We start from the raw sequence: 21,583 nt of genomic DNA, 5'->3' as shown, positions 1-21,583 counted from the left end.
ACTTCCATTCGTAACTACGTCTTGATTTACACTTCTGTTACAGTCAGCCCAAATCTAGAGTTGTACTAGATATGACCTTCAGGGTCCCTTCTATGGTTCTACAATTCTATGATTCTACATAATTCCACACAGTGCTTTCTCCTGGTCCTGCTAGTGTGTGACAGAACATTGGGAAACGGATTCTGGATAGATTTCTAGAGTGCTTTCCAATGCAAATTGCAGCTATTGTGTAATTAATCCTTTAAGCATCCTGGGAGGTAGTTTAAGTTGGGAGACAGGGAGAAAGAGAGAGGGAGAGAGAGGGAGAGAGGCAGACACACCCAAGACCACCTAGTGAGCTATTTGGTTGGGCAGGGATTCCAAGCTTGGCTTTCAATGTTCAGAGTCAAGACTCCATGTTGGAGTCAAACCAAGGACCTTTTCACACAATCATCTGCGTGTGTCTTGGCCAGAGGTTGCAGGCTGGCTATGTTCACCTCCCACCAGATACAAGATTTTGACTTTCCATTCACCCGGTGTCAGACTTCGAGGGATTACGAACCCCCCTCCCCTCATGAGTGGATGTCAGAAACAGGAAACGAGACGTCTTACCAATGCATTTATTCAAGATTCCCAGAGAGATACGGAGGTGCAACCACTCAGAAGGTGGCGTCGCTCCAACTGAGCTTCTCCCCCCTTCCTTCCTTATGGAGTCTTTTGCTCTTGCACTTTCAATGCATGCAGAGTTCTGGGTGAATGCTTTCCAGTGATAACGTGTCAGCTGGCTGCTCTGTCTCCCCGGCTCTCTTCTCCCAACCCCTCCCAACCCTTCTGTTCACCTATCTCTGGGCTGTCACCTTCCACAAATCCCCGTGGAGAGGAGTTGCAGTGGCCTGCGTGGCCACCCACTCCCCTCCGGGGGTGGGGGACTTAGTCCCCCATTGCCCAGGGGGTTCCCAGCCACGTCAGAGCCCGGCCAGCCAATCCGCTGGCCGGGGTGTGTGTGGCCGGGACCATTTAATCAGAGGCGTGAGCCGGAGGACTTCCTCTTTGGCTCGCTTCCTCAATCACCCGCCCTCCCTCCCTATTTTGCAGGTTTAGGCACTGGCCTTGGTTGGTCGCCATTGAGGGGCCTGGTAGGAATTTTTCCACTTGGCAAATTGGCACTGGCCATGTGGTTTTTGCCTACCTCGTAGCAATCGTCACAATATGTTAGGGTTGTGGTTAGGCATTGTTTGACCTTGTGATGGGGAGGGGAGGTGTGGCCGTCACCTGCCCCTCCAAGCTGAAGGGTATTTCGTTAAAGGAATTTGGGGGTGTGGATCTTGTCTGAAGCCCAGGGCAGGGCTAGGGCCTTGACACGACCCCCGACAGAAACAACAGGGGGAGCTCAAGTTGGTATGCATCGACAAGGCTCCCCGTTCCGGTGGTGGTTTACCTTTACCGGACTTCTTGCGCATCGGGCAGGAGTCAGATATAGTCGGGTCCATTCAATGCCTAAGCTAATACAGTAGTACCTCAGGTTACATACGCTTCAGGTTACATAAGCTTCAGGTTACAGACTCCGCTAACCCAGAAATAGTGCTTCAGGTTAAGAACTTTGCTTCAGGATGAGAACAGAAATCGGGCTCTACCGGCGGTGCGGCAGCAGCAGAAGGCCCCATTAGCTAAAGTGGTGCTTCAGGTTAAGGACAGTTTCAGGTTAAGTACGGACCTCCGGAACGAATTAAGTACTTAACCTGAGGTACCGCTGTACCACTCACATTCTGTAATCTATAAAGTTGTGGCCAAATTTGCCCAATAACATTAACCTAATATCTGTGTCCTTGTGTGTGTTATTTCTCAATGAGGGGGTGGCTTCGGGGTCTTGACACGCAAACCACTGCCGCAAATCATTACTGCCCTCCTCTTCTCTGGAAGGTTCAAGAATGGGTGGGCCGTCTCCACCATTCCTCCTCAGTCCAGTCCCTGACACCTAGGGAGGCGAGGTACTTAAGAATATGGGAAGAGCCTACTGGATCAGGCAATTGGGCCATCTAGTCCATGTCCTAGTCTCAAGTAGCCACCGAGAGCCCTCTCCTCCACAAATCTTTTCTCATACTCTTTTAAAGGTAAAGGGACCCCTGACAGTGAAGTCCAGTCGCAAACGACTCTGGGGTTGCGGCACTCATCTTGCTCTACAGGCTGAGGCAGCCGGCGTTTGTCCACTTCCGCAGACAGTTTTTCCGGGTCATGTGGCTAGCATGACTAAGCCACTTCTGGCGAAGCCAGAGCAGCTCACGGAAACGCCGTTTACCTTCCCGCCGGAGTGGTACCTATTTATCTACTTGCACTGCGTGCTTTCGAACTGCTAGGTTCATTTTTGAACTGCTAGCTGCATTTTAAATTGTATTTTTAAAAACCTGTATTTTAAATTGTTTTTCCCCCTCTATTATGTTTTTATTGTAATTTTACTGGTGTTAGCTGCCCTGAGCCCAGCTCTGGCTGGGGAGGGCGGGGTATAAATAAAAATTTATTATTATTATTATTATTATTATTATTATTATTATTATTATTATTGGTTGGCAGTAGCTGGGACCAAACAACGGGAGCTCACTCCATCGTGGGGCCTCAAACCGCCGACCTTCCGATCGGCAAGTCCAAACAGCACAGTGGTTTAAACCACAGTGCCACCTGCGTCCTAATACTCTTTTAAAGCCACCCAAGGTGGTGTCCATTAGTACATCTTGTGTGAGCTGCCTGGGCTAGGTAGGACTTTGCTAATGGAGGGCCCAGGGCAGCTACGAAGGGTGAGCCTCCTGGGGTGCTGAGATGCCACCAGCTTCTCAAGGGTGCTGGCCAACTGGTCTTCCCAGTCTGGCAGAGTGGGTGTGGCTTTCAAGAGTGGTTGCTGGGAATCGCAGATGGGGAGTCCTGCTTGTGGGGTTTCGCTTGTGAGCGTCCCGTCTAGGCCTCTGGTTGGCCACTGTGAGAACAGGGTTTGGACCAGAGGGAAACTTTGGTCTGTTGGAGCAGCCAAGCTCTTCTGATGTTTGCGTTCTGCGTCACATTTCAGCTACAGCATTTCCACAGCGTTTCAACCAAAAGCTCCATCGCAGCCAGAAATGCCAGCGCCATCACTTCGGAGGAATGTTAATACCTTCATGGTGACACCGAGGCGGCTGCCCCGAGGTGCCAACCCCTCCTTCCCCCAAACTGGGAAGACCAGTTGGGTTGGTTTGCCTTGCCAGAAAACAGCACGCTTTGGGACTCACGGCACGCTTCTCTTGAGACGACTGCTCCTTCTTTTTAATGTAGGAGCTTGGAAGCTGGAGGGCTGCGAGAAGAAACCGGAGACGCTCTAAGATGGAAGGAACAGGCCTCATTGGTCAGGAGCAGCCAATGGGATGCCCTCCATCTGCTGCTAAACTACAACTCCCATCGTCCTTGACCATTGGCGTTGCTGACTGGGGTTGATGGAAGTTGGTGTCCAGCAACATCTGGGGAGAACTTCTGTATTAGGTCCTCTATCCAGTGGTGCTTTTGAATTCTGGTGCTGGAGGAGACTCTTGAGAGTCCCATGGACTGCAAGAAGAACAAACCTATCCATTCTGAAGGAAATCAGCCCTGAGTGCTCACTGGAAGGACAGATCCTGAAGCTGAGGCTCCAAGACTTTGGCCACCTCATGAGAAGAGAAGACTCCCTGGAAAAGACCCTGATGTTGGGAAAGATGGAGGGCACAAGGAGAAGGGGAGGACAGAGGGCGAGATGGTGGGACAGTGTTCTCGAAGCTACCAGCATGAGTTTGACCAAACTGCGGGAGGCAGTGGAAGACAGAAGTGCCTGGCGTGCTCTGGTCCAGGGGGTCACGAAGAGTCGGACATGACTAAATGACTAAACAACAACAACAACATCCAGTGGTGCAGTTAGGTAATCTTAAGACTCTGGGCTTAATAGTCTGGCGGGCCCCACCTTTTCAGATGGCCATGGGTACTGCATCCCTTGCGTCTAAAGGTGATGATCCAAGGCTGCTATTTTTGGAGACCCTCCTACCCTTTTTGCTGAATGAAGCTCTGGATTTCTGCCCTGACAGAACCATAGATATAACATAGACTCAAGAGGTGTACTGAGGCTCTCTTGCACCCTTGGCAAGGAGATGTAGTGGGACCACTTGCGTCCTTGGCAAGGAGGTGTTCTGCCACCTCTGAAGCTGGGAGAAACCATGGACCAGAAACTCAACAAGTTTGCTCTTTGTCGACTTTTGCCAGTGACTTCCTGCTCTGTTCTGCCTTCCCCACCTCACCCCACCCTCCATCCATCCGTCTGTTTGTCTGCCTGCCTGCCTCCCTCCCTCCGCTCACTGTTTTCCCTGCTAGCCAATCCGAGCCAGAGTGGAGAGGCACAATTTTGGCGCTCCCCCTGGGCCTGGGCCCTTCGCAGAGGCCAACCTAGCCAACCCCTAGATATGCTGCTGCATAGACCAGCTCCTGTTTGAAACCTGATATTCCATCCCACGTGCCCTTTATGATCAATAGATATTAAATAGGCGCCACAGTCAGGCCTTTGCCTGAGAAGAGAAAGCTTTAAACCAGGAAAGGGGGCGGCAGTGCACAGGCAAGACCCACCCACAGTGTCCCCTGGTGTGCTTTTCAGATTTTCACACAATTTATGTGCTCAGAACATAAATATCCCTGCAACATATGACCCAGGGTTTCTGAAAGTTGTAACCCCTCAGAACACTGTAGCAACCACACAAAGGGTCATAGTGCATAGGTCTTGCGTGGCTACTTTGGTTTAACCCTGTATGTTTGCAAGCAAAATGCCATAAATGCCAGACAGGTAATCCAAATTCTGCACCCAGAAAAGCAGGATTCTGCAACCGGCATAAATTGTGCAAGCCACAGTTAAGCAACCTCTCTTTTTTCCTGCATTCTGTTTCTGCATCATCTACCGGAGCTTTGCTGGTGATACAGAGGGACATAGACCAATGTAGTGCACCAAAACCAGATACTGCCAACCACTGAAAACATGAGACTTATGGTTTTGCTATATATGATTTTATTTTGGAGTTGTCTGTTGTAAAGAATGTTTATTATGTGAATAAAATAATAAAGACCCGATACTGCCAAACACTGGGAATTTCAGCAGAGATTGTCCATATACAGGGCCTTCAGAATTACCTCCACCTTCCCTCTATAAGGGACACAGGTGGCGCTGTGGTCTAAACCACAGAGCCTAAGACTTGCCGATCAGAAGGTCGGCGGTTTGAATCCCCGCGCTGGGGTGAGCTCCCGTTGCTCGGTCCCTCCTCCTGCCAACCTAGCAGTTCGAAAGCACATCAAAGTGCAAGTAGATAAATAGGTACCGCTCTGGCGGGAAGGTAAATGGCATTTCCGTGCGCTGCTCTGGTTTGCCAGAAGCGGCTTAGTCATGCTGGCCACATGACCTGGAAGCTGTATGCCGGCTCCCTTGGCCAGTAAAGTGAGATGAGCGCCACTACCCCAGAGTCGGCCATGACTGGACCTGATGGTCAGGGGTCCCTTTACCTTTACTACCTCTATAAGGGTGAGAAAAGTCCCTTTCAAACAAAGAAAGGAAAAAGGAAGTTGAATTCATTCCCAGGAAGCCAAATTCTGTTGGAGAGGCCTCATTCCGCCCTCCAGCTGAATCACAGCCTTGATGATACCCTTGTTTAAAACAATTTCCCACCCATCCTTTCTCTGGAAATGTTTGAAGTTTCTCCTCCACCACAACCTTCGCTGGAAGCTCATTCCTTCCCTGCTTGCAATTAGAAAGCTCTTCCTAATATTGAGCAGGCATTATCTTTCCTGTCTCTTCAACCCAAGGAAGGAATGCACTTAATTAAAATGCCTCGAGAAGAAAACACCAGGATATTTCAAGGTAACAAGCACATTTCAGCCATCGGAACAAATTGAGCTCGGAGCCACCGCTGAGACCCATCTGGTGGTTGAAATGGCTCGCAAACTCAATGGCCCATTGTCTCATTCAGGCGACCCTCTCATTCTGCGGCTCTTTCCAAGAGATCCCCAGTCACAGAGACGACGGGTTATGCTTGGCAGATCTCTTAACCCGAAACCCTCTGGTTACCAAGTTTGAAAGTGGCCTTCGGATGCAAGGAGACCCATCAGTTAACACAGCAATATTCAACCAGAACAGAAGAAAAAGTCCTTCTGGATCAGGGCAGCGGCCTGTCTGGTCTAGCACCCTGTTCTCGAAGTAAAGGGTAAAGGGACCCCTGACCATTAGGTCCAGTCGTGGCCGACTCTGGGGTTGCAGCGCTCATCTCGCTTTATTGGCCGAGGGAGCCGGTGTACAGCTTCCGGGTCATGTGGCCAGCATGACTAAGCCGCTTCTGGCGAACCAGAGCAGTGCACAGAAACGCCGTTTACCTTCCCGCCGGAGCGGTACCTATTTATCTACTTGCACTTTGACGTGCTTTCAAACTGCTAGGTTGGCAGGAGCAGGGACCGAGCAACGGGAGCTCACCCCGTCACGGGGATTTGAACCGCTGACCTTCTGATCAGCAAGTCCTAGGCTCTGTGGTTTAACCCACAGCACCACCCGTGTTCTCGAAGTAGCCAACCAGAATTCTGCATATTAGCCGAGGGAGCTAATTGGCCCTCGGCCAATAAAACGAGATGAGCAGCGCAACGCCAGAATCGGCCACGACTAATGGTCAGGGGTCCCTTTACATTTAAGGAACAGTGGGACATTCCAGGATCAAATCAGAAACTGGGATTACTGTAAATCCAGGACTGTCCCTGGAAAATAGAAGCTTTCGGAGGGTCTGAACCTCCTGGGTTATGAGTGGGCAAATGTTAACAACCTTACAGCGTATCTCCGCCTATCTTAGATAGGCAGACAGTCCTCAAAACACTCTTGGGGAGATTTGCGATTTTATATGGCAGAAAGTGCTGGCGGAAGTTACAACAGTCCCCCCCCCTTTTCAACACCAGTGGCTGTGCAGATCTACCTTTGCCACAGGCCTTGTGAGTGGCATCACATAAATAATGACAGCATCTGGCTTTGTTAGTCAGATCGCTGGCTAATAGTCTAAGACGGTGGTGGTTGATGCTTCATCGCTGGGAAAATAATGGCAGGAGATGGAGTCTCCATAGCTGGGGGGCATTTCTTGAATGAGATATCCACTGGAGCAAGGAGAAAGTGGAGGAGATAGGGAGGCAGAGGAGGTGATAAAGAAGGAAGTTTATAGCAGTTGGAATTGAGAGAGAGAGAGAGAGAGAGAGAGAGAGATCAAGCTGGAATCAGCTGGACTTGTGATGTTGAAAGCTTGTCTCTCCAATACTCTCTCTCCTCTAAAGAAACTTAAAGTATGGTTACCAGATTTTTTTCAGTGAATCCGTGGACACTTTTTAAATTTTATTTTATTTTTAAGCTGAGTAGCAACAGGGAGTCAGTAGTGGGGATGGTGAGGCAAAAGACCCTGGGCCCAGGCACATGCATATTGTGCAGTGGTACCTCGGGTTACATACACTTCAGGTTACAGACTCCGCTAACCCAGAAATAGTACCTCGGGTTAAGAACTTTGCTTCAGGGTGAGAACAGAAATCATGCTTCGGCGGTGTGGCAGCAGCAGGAGGCCCCATTAGCTAAAGTGGTGCTTCAGGTTAAGAACAGTTTCAGGTTAAGAACGGACCTCCAGATCGAATTAAGTACTTAACCCGAGGTACTGCTGTATAAAGGTGCAAAGCCCTTTTTTTGCACCCTGTGAAACATAAATGCACAGAGTTTTTAAAAAACTGGGCAACGGCTGGCCGGCCGCGACTCCCGAGCCTCCCCCCGATCAGTCAAAACAAAGGGGGAAGGGGGCAGGAGATCGGGGGAGGCTCAGGAATCACGTCTGGTAACCCTAACTTAAAGTTCAATAGCTGGATCCATGCAACTGCCAAGGGCACCATGCTTGGAGGTTCCCTGTCCTGGGACTGTCTCCTAGTTTCTCATCTTTCCATTCTGAAATTCAGTTCACATTGCTTTGTGATTTTTGATATATTAAAGCAGTGTCCTCAAAAAAAAAAAGTATCAACATAGAATCGTAGAGCGGGTGGCGCTGTGGTCTAAACCACTGAGCCTCTTGGGCTTGCCGATCAGAAGATCAGCAGTTTGAATCCCTGTGATGGGGTGAGCTCCTGTTGCTCTGTCCCAGCTCCTGCCAACCTAGCAGTTCCAAAACACACCAGTGAAAGTAGATAAATAGGTACCACTGTGGCAGGAAGATAAATGGTGTTTCCGTGCGCTATGGCTTCCATTGCGGTGTTCTGTTGTGCCAGAAGCGGTTTAGTCCTGCTGGCCACATGACCTGGAAAGCTGTCTGTGGACCAATGCCCGCTTCCTTGGCCTCAAAAGTGATATGAGTGCCAAACCCCATAGTGGCCTTCAACTGGACTTGACCATCCAGGGGTCCTTTACCTTTTTAGAGCTGGAAATACCCAAGGATCATCTAGTCCAACCCTCCCCAATTCATTTTAGTACACCTCCTACGCAAAACATTTCCCCTTAATCTAATGCATTCTTGGATGTCATTTTCACAAATACATGTATTTTTAAAAAATGCACACATCACCCTAATATACACATTGCTTTGTTGGAGAACCACACCACAAAATTAAAAGAAATGTGAATTTCAGAGACCGGCTGTGTTACAAATGTTTAAAATGAGAAGCGAACCAACTTTCTCCTCTCCTGTCCTCACTCCCTGCGTAACTATCCTCTGAAGATCTGAAATGGGCGAATATGACACCTTCGTTTGTTAGACTGGTCCTGCATGATTTGCATTGGGTTAATGTTAGCTTCGTGGTTGTTGCTGTTGTTTTAATTTGCATGAAAATTTGACACATCCAGCAGGTGCTTGTGAGTGATTTCAATCCACTGTTCCAGTTTATCCTCTTTTGTATGGCAGGGATAAATCATGCGTGCATCTTGGGCGTGAAAGTTGTGAAATGGGCGATAAAAGTAATAACAAAATATTCAGGTATTCAGAAGCAGAGCAAGTGGGGGAAAGAATCTGCTAAAGTTCAGTCTCACCTGGGGCACCATTTCTGGTCTAAGGCCAGCTCTGCCCGTAGCCAGGATTTTGCTTTTCAGAAATGCGAAGAAGTGATGAGTCTGTAACAATACTGACCCTGATCTGGGAGGCAAGGTGTCAGAATGGAATCAAGGTTGTTGTTGTTTTTTTAGTGTGCAATTGGGCACTAAGTGTGGAGTTGGGTTGTTTGTGTGTGTGCTGTTGGAAAGCTGATAGAACTTTCTTTATGTATGCAACAACAGCAGCAAGAATACTTATTGCAAAGAATACTTATTGCAAAGTATTGGAAGACACAAGAGCTACCCACCCTGGAAGAGTGGCAGATGAAGGTGACGGATTATATGGAATTGGCGGAAATGACTGGCAGAATCCGAGACCTGGGAGAAGAGTTGGTGGAAGAAGACTGGAAGAAATTTAAAGACTATCTTCAGAAATACTGTAAAATTAATGAATGTTAAAATGATGTTGGATTGAAAATAAGTGGCATTAGCAACAAAGTTAATAAGAATATGCAAAAATGAATTGATAATGGATGAAAATATAGAGTTATAATATGTTAAGATACAGAGTTAAGATAAACGAAAGAGGGTAAGGATTTGCTGATTTGATTATTTAAATGGGAATACAAAAAGGGGAGGTGTGAGGAGGCCAAGGAAATAAGCTAATGAGTTCAAAGTTACAAAAAACGGATTTGTTTTTAATTCTTTTTTAGCTATTTGTCTTTTGTCTTTTGTATTTTTATTCCTCTTTTTTCTTTCTCATGTATTTTTCTATGTTCTCTTTTTTGTATCTTTTTCTTTTTATATGACCTTTTTTCATTTTGTAAACTTATGTTTTTGTAAAACTTCAATAAATATCTTTTTTTTAAAAAAAGGAAAGCTGATAATGTACAGTTTGAAAAATGGGGAAATTAAGCACGTGTTTATTAAGCACTTCGAATCAGAGATGGATTTCGGGGAGCGCAACCGGTTTCGTTGCACTGGGCGCGAAGACTCGGGGGAACCCACTGGGGATGGCACAACTATGATTTAGAAGGGAGTGTGAGAGGCAGGGGCACCAAATTTTGGCATCGCACTGCGCACCGCTGGAATTTGAGACCCACCACTGCTTAGAAACACAGGGCTGTAGTGTCAGAATGGACACAAAGGGTCATCTAGCCCAACCCCTTGGCAAAGAAGCATCAGAGATGGCATGCACACAAATTATGCCAGGGCAGAATGCGCCCAGTGTCCATACAGCCATATCTCGGGTTACAGACGCTTCAGGTTGTGCGTTTTTGGGTTACCGACGCACCGAAACCCAGAAGTACTGGAACGGGTTACCTCCGAGTTTGGGCGCTCGCGCATGTGTAGAAGCACTAAATCGCGCTTTGCGCATGCGCAGAAGTGCCAAATCGCAACCCACGCGTGCGCAGACATGGGGCTGCGGGTTGCAAATGCTGCAGGTTGCGAACATGCTTCCAGCACAGATCATGTTCGCAACCCTGAGCGTCCACTGTACGTTAAACAAGCTGCCCAAAGCACATTAAAATGTCCTGATTTGGGCCAGAACCTCCTCTTCTGTTCCTTTCATTTTGGGGCAAGCAACGCTTCGTAAATACCTTTAAATGACTCTTTTTATTGTGCCTGATAGTTACTGAGTCGAGGCAGATTCATAAATGAATCGTCACTTTATAGTGGGTAAGGACTACTGGCGCCTAAGGAGAAGCCACCACTGGTATTGTATGTAAGCAGAGAGAAAAGGTTTTTTAAAAGTGTTTGCTGGGTGATATGTGCAGTTGGAAACGCTGCTTTAAAAACACACAAAAAACCACCTTGATTTGCATGGGCCTTGCCTCTTCTTGGTGCATCAGCTGTGCCCTTTCCTGGACAGAATTCCCTTGGCCACTGTGACCTGTGGATTGGTAACTTCCTGTCTGGGCTACTGTAATGCGCTCTACCTGGGGCCACCCTTGCAGCTGTTCCAGAAGGCTCCAGAAGGCACTCATTATCAGACCTACGTCACTCCAGTGCTGAAAGATCTGCACCGGCTGCCTACTGGCCTCCAAGCCAAGCTTAGAGTTCTGCTACTTATATACTTGGGCTTGCCGATCAGAAGGTCGGAGGTTTGAATCCCTCAACAGTGAGCTCCTATTGCTCTGTCCCAGCTCCTGCCAACCTAGCTGTTCAAAAGCACACCAGTGCAAGTAGATAAATAGGTACTGCTGTGGTGGGAAGGTAAACGGCATTTCCATGTGCTCTGGTTTCTGTCAGTGTCCCATTGTGCCAGAAGTGCCTTAGTCCTGCTGGCCACATGACCCGGAAAGCTGTCTGTGGACAAATGCCGGCTCCCTCAGCCTGCAGGTGAGATGAGCACCACAACCCCATAGTCGCCTTTGACTGGACTTAACGGTCCAGGGGTCCTTTACTTTCTGTGATTCCACATGCAAATCTAAGGCACACTGATGCTTGGACAGTATTGGGCACCTGGTGGCTCACAGAGGAGGCAGTTACTGCAGGACAGCAGCTACTACTATGCTATAACATCCACTGTCCTGTGATATCATATATGTTTGTACTACTGATGAAGCCCAAGAATTTCCCCTAACTTGCAATGTTATGGTTTTAACTGTGTTTTAATTTTTTTAATGCTTTCATTTTTATGCTTTTAAAGTGTTCGCTTAATGGTATATTTTAATTTAGGACGTTTTCATGCTCTCGTGCATTTAATTATGGATTGATTTCACGGTCGTAAACTGCTTAGAAGCCATTTTGGTGTGTGTGTGTATTCATATTCTAGTTATTATACAATTATTATAACTATTATTATAATAGCAATCATTATAGTGATAATCTAAAAGGGGAGAACCTCGTCCTCCTGCACGCAATTCCACATGTCACACCTCATGTTTTTATTTCTCTCTCTCTCTCTCTCTGTCTTTCTCTGTCTCTCTCGCTGGACAGCTCCACGGCTTCTATACATTGACTATTTTTCTGAGCAAGGCAATGATAACAAAACCAGCCCACAGACATTCCTTGCAATGCACCAGTAGCAGGAAACCCAGCAGGGATTTGGCGGGAAGGCAACAGGGCGGCAGGTGTGTTGAGGGAAGGCAGGAAGAAAGCAGGGAAACTTCACAAAGTCTTTTGCAACAGGCTCTGCGTAGACAAGGTTGCTGTTAATTCAGCAGGGAGGGACCACACTTGCGTGTCGAGACCCCGAAGCCACCCCCTCAATGGGAAATAACACACACAAGGACACAGATATTAGGTTAATGTTATTGGGCAAATTTTGGCCACAGCTTTATTGATTACAGAATGTGAGCGGTATTAGCTTAGGCATTGAATGGACCCGACTATATCTGACTCCTGCCCACTGCGCAGGGAGTCCGGTAAGGGTCAACCACCGGAAGGGGGAGCCCTGTCGATGCGAACCAACTCAAGCTCCCCCTGGTGTTCCCGTCGGGGTCGTGCCAAGGCCCTAGCCCCCGGCCCGGGCTTCGGACAAGATCCACACCCCTGGATTCCTCTAACGGAATATCCTTAAGCTTGGAGGGGCAGGTGATGGCCACACCTCGCCTTCCCCACACAAGGTCAATAAATGCCTAACTGCAACCCTAACATATTGTGACGATTGCTACGAGGTAGGCGAAAACCACATGGCCAGTGCCAATTTGCCAAGTGGAAAAATTCTACCAGGCCCCTCAACGGCGACCAACCAAGGCCAGTGCCTAAACCTGCAAAATAGGGAGGGAGGGCGGGTGATTGAGGAAGCGAGCCAAAGAGGAAGCCCTCTGGCTCACGCCTCTGAATAAATGGCCCCGGCCACACACACCCCGGCCAGTGGATTGGCTGGCCGGGCTCTGACGTGGCCGGGATCCCCCAGGCAACGGGGGACTAAGTCCCTCACCCCCAGAGGAGAGTGGATGGCCCCGCGGTCCACTGCAACTCCTCCCCACGGGGAAGTGGAGCGGATTTCCGTTGTTGTCGCATGAACTACGGCATAAAATAGCCATTTCCAGGAGGGTAGTCTGCCAACATCCTTGTGGCACCCGAAAAGCTAACACATTTAAGATGGTGTAAACCAGCCTTCCTCCAGCCTGTTACCTTTGGATTGTGTTGGACTACAACTCCCAACTCTACAAATTAAAAGACGCCTGTTTCTTGGGAGAAAGGCAATGACAAACCTAGACAGCATCTTAAAAAGCAGAGACATCACCTTGCCAACAAAGGTCCATATAGTTAAAGCTATGGTTTTCCCAGTAGTGATGTATGGAAGTGAGAGCTGGACCATCAAGAAGGCTGATCGCCGAAGAATTGATGCTTTTGAATTATGGTGCTGGAGGAGACTCTTGAGAGTCCCATGGACTGCAAGGAGATCAAACCTATCCATTCTGAATGAAATCAGCCCTGAGTGCTCACTGGAAGGACAGATCGTGAAGCTGAGGCTCCAAGACTTTGTCCACCTCATGAGAAGAGAAGACTCCCTGGAAAAGACCCTGATGTTGGGAAAGATGGAGGGCACAAGGAGAAGGGGACGACAGAGGACGAGATGGTGGGACAGTGTTCTCGGAGCTACCAGCATGAGTTTGACCAAACTGCGGGAGGCAGTGGAAGACAGAAGTGCCTGGCGTGCTCTGGTCCATGGGGTCACGAAGAGTCGGACACGACTAAACGACTAAACAACAACAATGACACAACTCCCATCATCCTATGGAACAACACTTCAGGGCTCCTGTCCCTGCTGCGTGGCTTTGGGGAGGGCCGGCCGTGTAGGTTTTTGAATCTTGGTGACGTGTGAAAATGTCTGCCTCAGGCCCCGGAAGGCGGCTGCCAGTCAGAGTAGACTATATGGAGTTAGATGGAGAAGCAGCCTGAGCCTGCCTGACCTGCCTGCGTTGCAGGTTTGAGGGCAGAGCCCAGTTCAAGACCTGCCTGTTCACCCCAGGTAGGGGCAGGGAATTGGTGGCCCTCCAAGTGCTGATGGACTCCAACTCCTATCAGCCTCAAGAAGCAAGGCCAGTGGTCAGGGATGATGGGAGCTTGAGTCCACCAAAAACTGAAAGGGGCGCAGAGTCCTCATCCCTGGGTGGATCTACACACAGGAAAACCCCCCGCTATAAATAAGTCAGAAATTAAATCATTATAACAAAAGGAAAGAAAACACTATGTAAAAATCACATCGAAAATTTGTTTGCTCTCCGGCGCCATCTGTTGTATTATATGTTCATAACACATTCAACGTGGTTTTTTTTGACTAATGTAGCTGTGTCCCCTGTCTAAGGTGGAAAAAGTGTAGAGCTAAAAAGTTCCCTTTCAAAAATGGAAAGAAGCAGAATTTCCCACCAAAAAAGAAGGGATAGGTAAGGTGATGGACTATGTGGAATTGGCAACGTTAACAGACAGAATAAGAGAACTTAATGAGGATTGTTTTGTAGAAGAAGTGGAGCCTTTTTCGGACTAAAGAAATACTATAATATGATGAACAAGCCAGCAGGATTCGGACTATGAGCAGCAGAAGAAATTAGAGATTATAGTAGTGCTGTTGTGGTATAAGAGAGAGAAGATAGGGTGCAGCGGAGGTAGAGAAATGAAAAGACAATGGAAGCTGACAAAACAAAGAAATAAAATTACTATGTATTGAAATATGTGTTATATATGCCTGCCCTGAGGAAGGAATGGCAAAACACAGAACTCCAGCTGCCCTGACTCTGGCATGCTCAAGCCTGTCCTGCCGTTCCAAACTTGCTTGTCACGTCACCTGAACAACCAGGAGTCTAAATTCCTTCTGGCTTGGCACCCTGATTAAAATGTAAGGAGGAAGGTGGCCGGCCCAAGTTTTCAGCGCTGGGCAAAGGGAGATCCATAAAGCAAAATGTGAGAGGGGAGGCGCAACAGGGGCCCGGGGCCCAGTCCGAGGGCACATGATGCCCCCAGCTTGCCAGGGGCAGCCTGCTCTCGATGCAGAGTGAAACAGTCCCAGCAAAAGAAGAATGGACACAAAAACTTTATGGAATATGCAGAAATGGCGAAACTTACTGGGGAAATAAGAAATCGAGATAACAAACTTTTTAGAAAAGAGTGGAAACAGTTTACTGAATATTTACAAATAAACAGTAAACAGATAAGAACATTGGCAGGATTATTGTAATAACCCGCAGCTTTACAAGAGTATGTATTTAAAGTAGATGAATAAATGAATAAACTTAACTTCAAACTGACTTAATTTGGAATATGCAGGAAAATAGATGTAAGGAACCACAGAAAGAGGGGGAAGGAAGCAAGTTTTGAAATGTTAAAATGATGGTAAAATTATTGAAATGTACAAAATTTAAAATCACAAAGAAGAAGAAGAAGAAGAGGAAGAAGAGGAAGAAGAAGAAGTCCACCTTGGCGGCAGAATCCCACGGGACAGCAGTCCCCGGAGAAATCCCAGAGCTCCGCAAGATTTCATGAGAGTCTGGCGAGCGGTTGGTGAGATCTTGGAAGGTCTCGCCGGAAGCCACCCCAGCCACACAACCCCAGGAAGTGACCCTTTGGCAAGGCAGCGGCAGTGGGGAGGCAGCACGGTCCCATTTGGCCTCAGGCGGCAAACCAGGATGGGTCGGCCCCGCAGCTTGCTGAAGCTGGGCAGGTCTGGTCTGGTTAGTGTCTGGACGGGAGAATGCTACGCTTCCTCGAGTTCCGTGCCGGCATATAAAGTTGCAGAGTCAATTAAAGGGAGAAATGCAGAGCAGCTGGCTCCAGGCTGGCTCATTAGGCAAAGCAATATGTTGTTTGGGTGCAGGCAGACGCTCACCAGGCAATCTGCAATTGCCTCCCATGGAGACACGGCGTTGCCCCATCTAGCTTGGCAGAGTTTTCCCCAGGGGCGGGGAACTCCTTCCAGCTTTAGGGCCGCATTCCGTCCAGGTCAGCTTTCCAGGGGCCGCGTGGCAGGGATGGCAGGGGCCAGGTGCAAAAATGGACCAAACAACTCAGATGACTCTTGCAATGCAGCTATATTTCGGCCACACAAAAGCCAGGGTTTTCAAATCACACCCATATAGATGTCCATCCTCCACCCTAATAATAATAATAATAATAATAATAATAATAATAATAATAGTATTTTTTATACCCCGCCCATCTGGCTGGGTTTACCCAGCCACTCTGGGAAGCTTCCAACAGAATATTAAAAACACAATAAAACATCAAACATTAAAAACTTCCTTAAACAGGGCTGCCTTCAGATGTCTTCTAAAAGTCTGGTAGTTGTTTGTTTCCTTGACATCTGATGGGAGGGCATTCCACAGGGAGGGTGCCACCACTGAGAAGGCCCTCTGCCTGGTTCCCTGTAACCTCACTTCTTGCAGGGAGAGAACTGCCAGAAGGCCCTCGGCGCTGGACCTCAGTGTCCGGTCTGAAAGATGGGGTGTAGACGCTCCTTCAGGTATCATGGGCAGAGGCCGTTTAGGGCTTTAAAGGTCAGCACCCACACTTTGAATTGTGCTCGGAAACATTCTGGGAGCCAATGTAGGTCTTTCAAGACTGGTGTTATGTGGTCTCAGCGGCCCCTTCCAGTCACCAGTCTAGTTGCCGCATTCTGCATTAATTGCAGTTTCCTGGTCACCTTCAAAGGTAGCCCCACGTAGAGCACATTGCAGTAGTCCAAGCGGGAGATAACCAGAGCATGCACCACTCTGGTGAGACAGTCCGTGGGCAGGGAGGGTCTCATCCTGCATACCAGATGGAGCTGCCCTGGACACAGAATTGACCTGCGCCATCATGGACAACTGTGAGTCCAAAATGATTCCCAGGCTGCGCACCTGGTCCTTCAGGGGCAGTTACCCCATTCAGGGAGGACCAGGGAGTCCCCCACACCCGCCTGCCCCCGTCACCCAAAACAGTACTTCTGTCTTGTCAGGATTCAACCTTAATTTGTTAGCTGCCATCCATCCTTCAACTGCCTCCCAAGGCATGATGGAGAACAGCAACAACCAGGAAAAGATAGACATAATATTTTACAAGGACAGGAAGAAACATCATGGACAGAATAATTGCCACACACAGGAAGAACAAGAATATAGTTTGAATGCTTCACCTGTAGCTTTATAAATCATCTAATGTGTCAATATGGACGGAAGTCATTAATATTGCAGTTGTTGTATAAGGGATTGCTCTTTTGACTGGAGTGTAATTGAAATTAATAAGATTTTGGAAAGCAGAAATGAAGAAATGAAGATGGATCCCGCTAGCTGTCCTGGCTTCATTTTTAGCTTCAGGGCTGGGGGTCCGGGAGCGAAAGCGAGGTTCTGCAACCTCGCCATTGCTCCCGGAGCTTGCGGGAGCTTCCCCCGACCCCAGCCCCCAGAACGGGTCCGAGAGCGATGGTGAAGTTGCGCGCAACCTCGCTATCGCTCCCGGAGCTTGCCGGGCTAGGGGGATAGCTTCCTGAAGCCTGGAGAGCGAGAGGGGTTGGTGCGCACCGACCCCTCTCGCTCTCCAGGCTTCAGCGAAAGCCTGCATTCACCCCATAGGACGCACACACATTTCCCCTTCATTTTTGGAGGGGGAAAAATGCGTCCTATAGGGCGAAAAATACGGTAAATCATCAAGCCATCAATTCTAGCATGAGGGGGGACAGGACACCTAAATTATATAATTTGGCGTCTGAATGATTGGTATTAGCAATTGTACTCTAATTTGGCATTGTTATAATGAGGCTATTATTGAATTATTGTAACTGAAAACTAATAAAAATTATATATATATTGCTCACTGGAAAACGCTCCCCTTAGCCGCTAACACAAGCCTGACAGGGAAAGGCAGCACTGCAGATGCGAAAAGCTTGACTAAGGTTGTTGACAAACTGGGAGATGGTTCTAGGACCCTGCGAAGATTAAGGGGTTGGGATGTTTTCCTGCAGTCAAGGTCTTCCCAAGCTGGCAATTATGGGCTGCTCTAGCATGCAGCTCAGCGAGGCGTTCAGAAATTGGCACCAGACAGTTTGCAAGCCCAGATCCCAGAGACGTTTCTTCCAGATCCTTCCCAGAAGGGAAATTTAATTTGGATGTCCTGCATTTGCATGGATAAATCCCTTACGAGCTCAGAGCTTGCAATCAGCACTGTGCTGGAGCAGAATGGCTGTCAGGCCGGCCAAAGTTGCCTTTCATCGCAGTTCAGGATGCCCAGGGGAAATTTTCTGGCAGATGGCGATTAGGAATGGGCAAATCTATCCATTTCAGTTTCCTTTCTGTTCTCAGTTCTCCAACTCAGTTCACCTGATTTCCGCATCAGTTTGTGATTGATTTATTTTTTAAAGACAGCACAATTGGCATGCATTTCGGTATACCTTCCCACCCTTAAATTTCACTACACAGTGGTGTGGGTTTTTTGCCAGAGTTTCCCTCTTATACAATAAATTTTCACATGCTATTTTCACTAATATACACATTTCACACAGACTTCCCCCTAACGTACACATTTTTGCATGCATTTTCTGGGTCGCAAATTGCATCACAAAATTCAAATTCAACATTCAATTGCAAGATGTGTTTTGTATTGTTAACGGCACTGCAAATCTGGTAGGTTTGTATTGAAAGACGGACTGAACCCCATGTTGGCCTGTGAGTCAGACCTTGCCTGCCTGAAGTGACTAACAGCATTTGCATCTGTTAACAACATTGTTTTATCCCAGTAGCTGCAAAGAAACTGTGTTTTTGTTCTGACGCACCACCTGGGTGACCGCATGCTCCAACAGCAATGGAATTCACCCTAGCAAAATAGATCAAGAGGCCTGTTTTGTGTTTCTTAAAATAGGTGCATGGGATCCAGTCATAACCCACTCTTAATGCAATGCCTTGCAGCTATGGGCTGGAAGATCTGTGGGCAAAATCCAGACTCTTGCAGACTCCCAATTCTCTCCCTTCCACAATGGAAAAATTCAAAGGAAGAGAACTCCATGGCTTGTCTTGTGATCGTGGCAGTGGGGCTTTCTGAGGGTCCAACCTGGGGGTCCCCCAAGCCATCACCCTCCATAACATGAGACCCCCATAAAACCTAGTCACTGACTGTCCAACCTGTCCATTTAAATAAGCTTTCAATTAAAAAATACTTTATTTGCAGTACTAAATCTCAAAAAATGTGTCCTTTTGAGAATTCAGAAAGCTTGAGATCATCTTAATGCATGACAGGTCAACCTTTAGGTTCCCGTTCCATGAACTTGGGGAATGTGACATTATACGCTACATTTCTTTCTTTCTTTTATATCCCACCCTTTCCCCTATGGAGCTCAAGGTGGTTCTCTCCCTCCTCATTAGCTCAGTCGGTAGAGCACGAGACTCATAATCACAGGATCGTGGGTTCGAACCCTGCGCTGGGCCGAAGATTCCATGGGGCTACATTAAAAGCTTTTTGCAGCTTGATAATTAACTGTTGATCGTTCTCTACTCTACTCAGATATTAATACTGCACAGTTTGAAGGGACAGGATGCATAAAAACGGAGTCCTTTTGGAATAAAAACATAATGAAGGCCCGTAAGTTAAATTCAGACTTTTCGCTTGCAGAACTTTCTTCAGCAACATCACAAGAGCATCGAAGAGACATCCAAACACTTCATGATATCTTGTGCATATCATGGACTCAAGCCCCACACTGAACTGGTTTCACGGTGCTATTTTGTCGTTCATCTATCTGAACGGCCTCGGAGTTCCCTTTTATTTCTTTCCAATGAAAGCCGGTAGGTACACCGGTCTTTTTCGTAAGCAAACAACACCACAAACTCATCCTGCTGGGGTAGCTCAGCTGGTAGAGCATGAGACGCTTAGTCTCAGGTTTGTGGGTTTGAGCCCCACTTGGGCAAAAGATTCCTGCATGGCAGGGGGTTGGAATAGATGACCCTCAGGGTCACTTCCAATTCTACGTTTCTATTTAATCCTCCAACAATCCTGTGAGGCAGGTTCAGTTGAGGGGCAGAGACTGGCCCAGGGAGAGCTTCATGGCTGAGTTGGAATTCGAACCTTGGCCTCCCAGATTTTAGCCCACCACTCTAACCACTGAACCACCATTGGCTCTATAACCTTCTATAACCTCCGGGCTGGTAAAGAGAGCCTTAACCAGCTTTGAGTCCTCCAGATGTTTGGACTACAGCTCTCATCAGTCCTAGCCAGGCTGTATACCTGAGTCAAAATGGGCTTCCAAGACATCTGACCTCTTCCATCACCATAGAAGATCCCCAACAATGACTTTCAAAGAGATGAAACTTGGAACCTTACCCTATGTCATCATCATCATCATCATTATAATTTGCCTATTAAATTTGTATTCCGCCCTTCATCCGAAGATCACAGGGCGGTTCACAACATAAAAATACAAAATGAGAACGCAAAATGCAAAATGAAAACAAGAACAAACACAAACCAATACTTCACACCCCCCCTTACAGACACATTTAAAAGGCCTTGGGAGCCAATTTAAATCTTCAGTTTGAGCTTTGTGCCCCAATCCCACTTGAACAGCCGTTGAAAATATTGCTTAGATGTAACCAGCCAGAAGCAGAAGGGGACATGCATTGTTTGGGCACCAGCAGTACCCAGAAAGTACAGCAACGCGGAACATCTGCCTGCACAAACAAGGCATTGCAAATATGAAATAAAAGGTATCTGGTGCCTAGTGAATGTCTAGTTTGCGGCTGTGGTTCCTAACCCAGTAAACGAGCGAGGAGCCAGTCTCCGGATGGGGCCACTCATCAAATTAATTGCACAGACAACTCATTGGAAGCTTGCAGCCTTACTATCTCGGACGATTTGCAAACCCTGCTTTTCCCCCCAAAGGCAATCACTAATTCAGAATAAGTTTTAAAAGGGCAAAAAAAAAATCTGAACGGGCACACCAAATTGAGTTATGAAATAAATTTTACATTTCCCTAACTGACCCTTCATGCCAGCTTTGTCCCCTGCTGTCAGTGAAGTTGCTCGATTTGGATTCCTGGGTTATCAGAGAATTGTAGAGTTGAGACACCCGAGGGTCATCTAGGCCAACCCCCTGAAAGGCACGGATCTCAGATACAGCATCCATGACAGAGTCTACCCAGCCTCCAAGGAAGGAGACCCCACCACCTTCCGAGGGGAGTTTGCTCCACTGTCAAACAGCTCTAACCACCAGAAAGTTCTGCCTAGTGTTTATGTCATCAGATTTGAAGGAAATGCATCTCTCATCTTTACGGGATGCGAACAAGGCACTGTGCGCGAAGACCTCCGGCCTGCTTGCTTTCCAAAACAAAGCCCTGAAATCGTTCCCTACCTGGCGCCAGAGCAGTTTAGGTGCCGGGTCCTCGCTGCCGCTCCATGCTTAATCCCAGACCGCCAGTCGAGCGAGATGGAGAGCCATGGCCACCAAGAGAAGCTCTTCAGATGTCCCTCAGGGGACAACGTCCTCTCGACTCGGTCGCCTGAGAGGTGGTTGGTAGGACAGAAACGGCTGAGAGGATGGAGGTGTCAGAAGACGCCCACTCCAGTCTCTGCTGCTAGCAAAGGCAAGGGTGTTACTCACTGGGAATTACTGTACTATTAAGAGACCTACCCTGATTTGGTTGGCTTCCA

General features: G+C 47.8%; 1 protein-coding gene across 1 annotated transcript in view; it reads right to left on the bottom strand.

Annotated features, from left to right (window-relative positions):
- FRMD6 (FERM domain containing 6) overlaps positions 1–21,547 on the bottom strand; it is a 157,162-nt gene extending 135,615 nt beyond the window's left edge. The window contains exon 1 of the mRNA XM_083614711.1: positions 21,285–21,547. The gene's annotated coding sequence lies outside the window, so the exon portion shown is untranslated. The remainder of the gene's footprint in view (positions 1–21,284) is intronic.
- Between the last annotated feature and the right edge of the window lie 36 nt (positions 21,548–21,583).

This window comes from Podarcis filfolensis (genome assembly GCF_964270895.1).
Source record: "Podarcis filfolensis genome assembly, chromosome: 1".
NCBI lineage: Eukaryota > Metazoa > Chordata > Lepidosauria > Squamata > Lacertidae > Podarcis > Podarcis filfolensis.
This window is presented reverse-complemented; position numbering and strand designations above follow the sequence as displayed.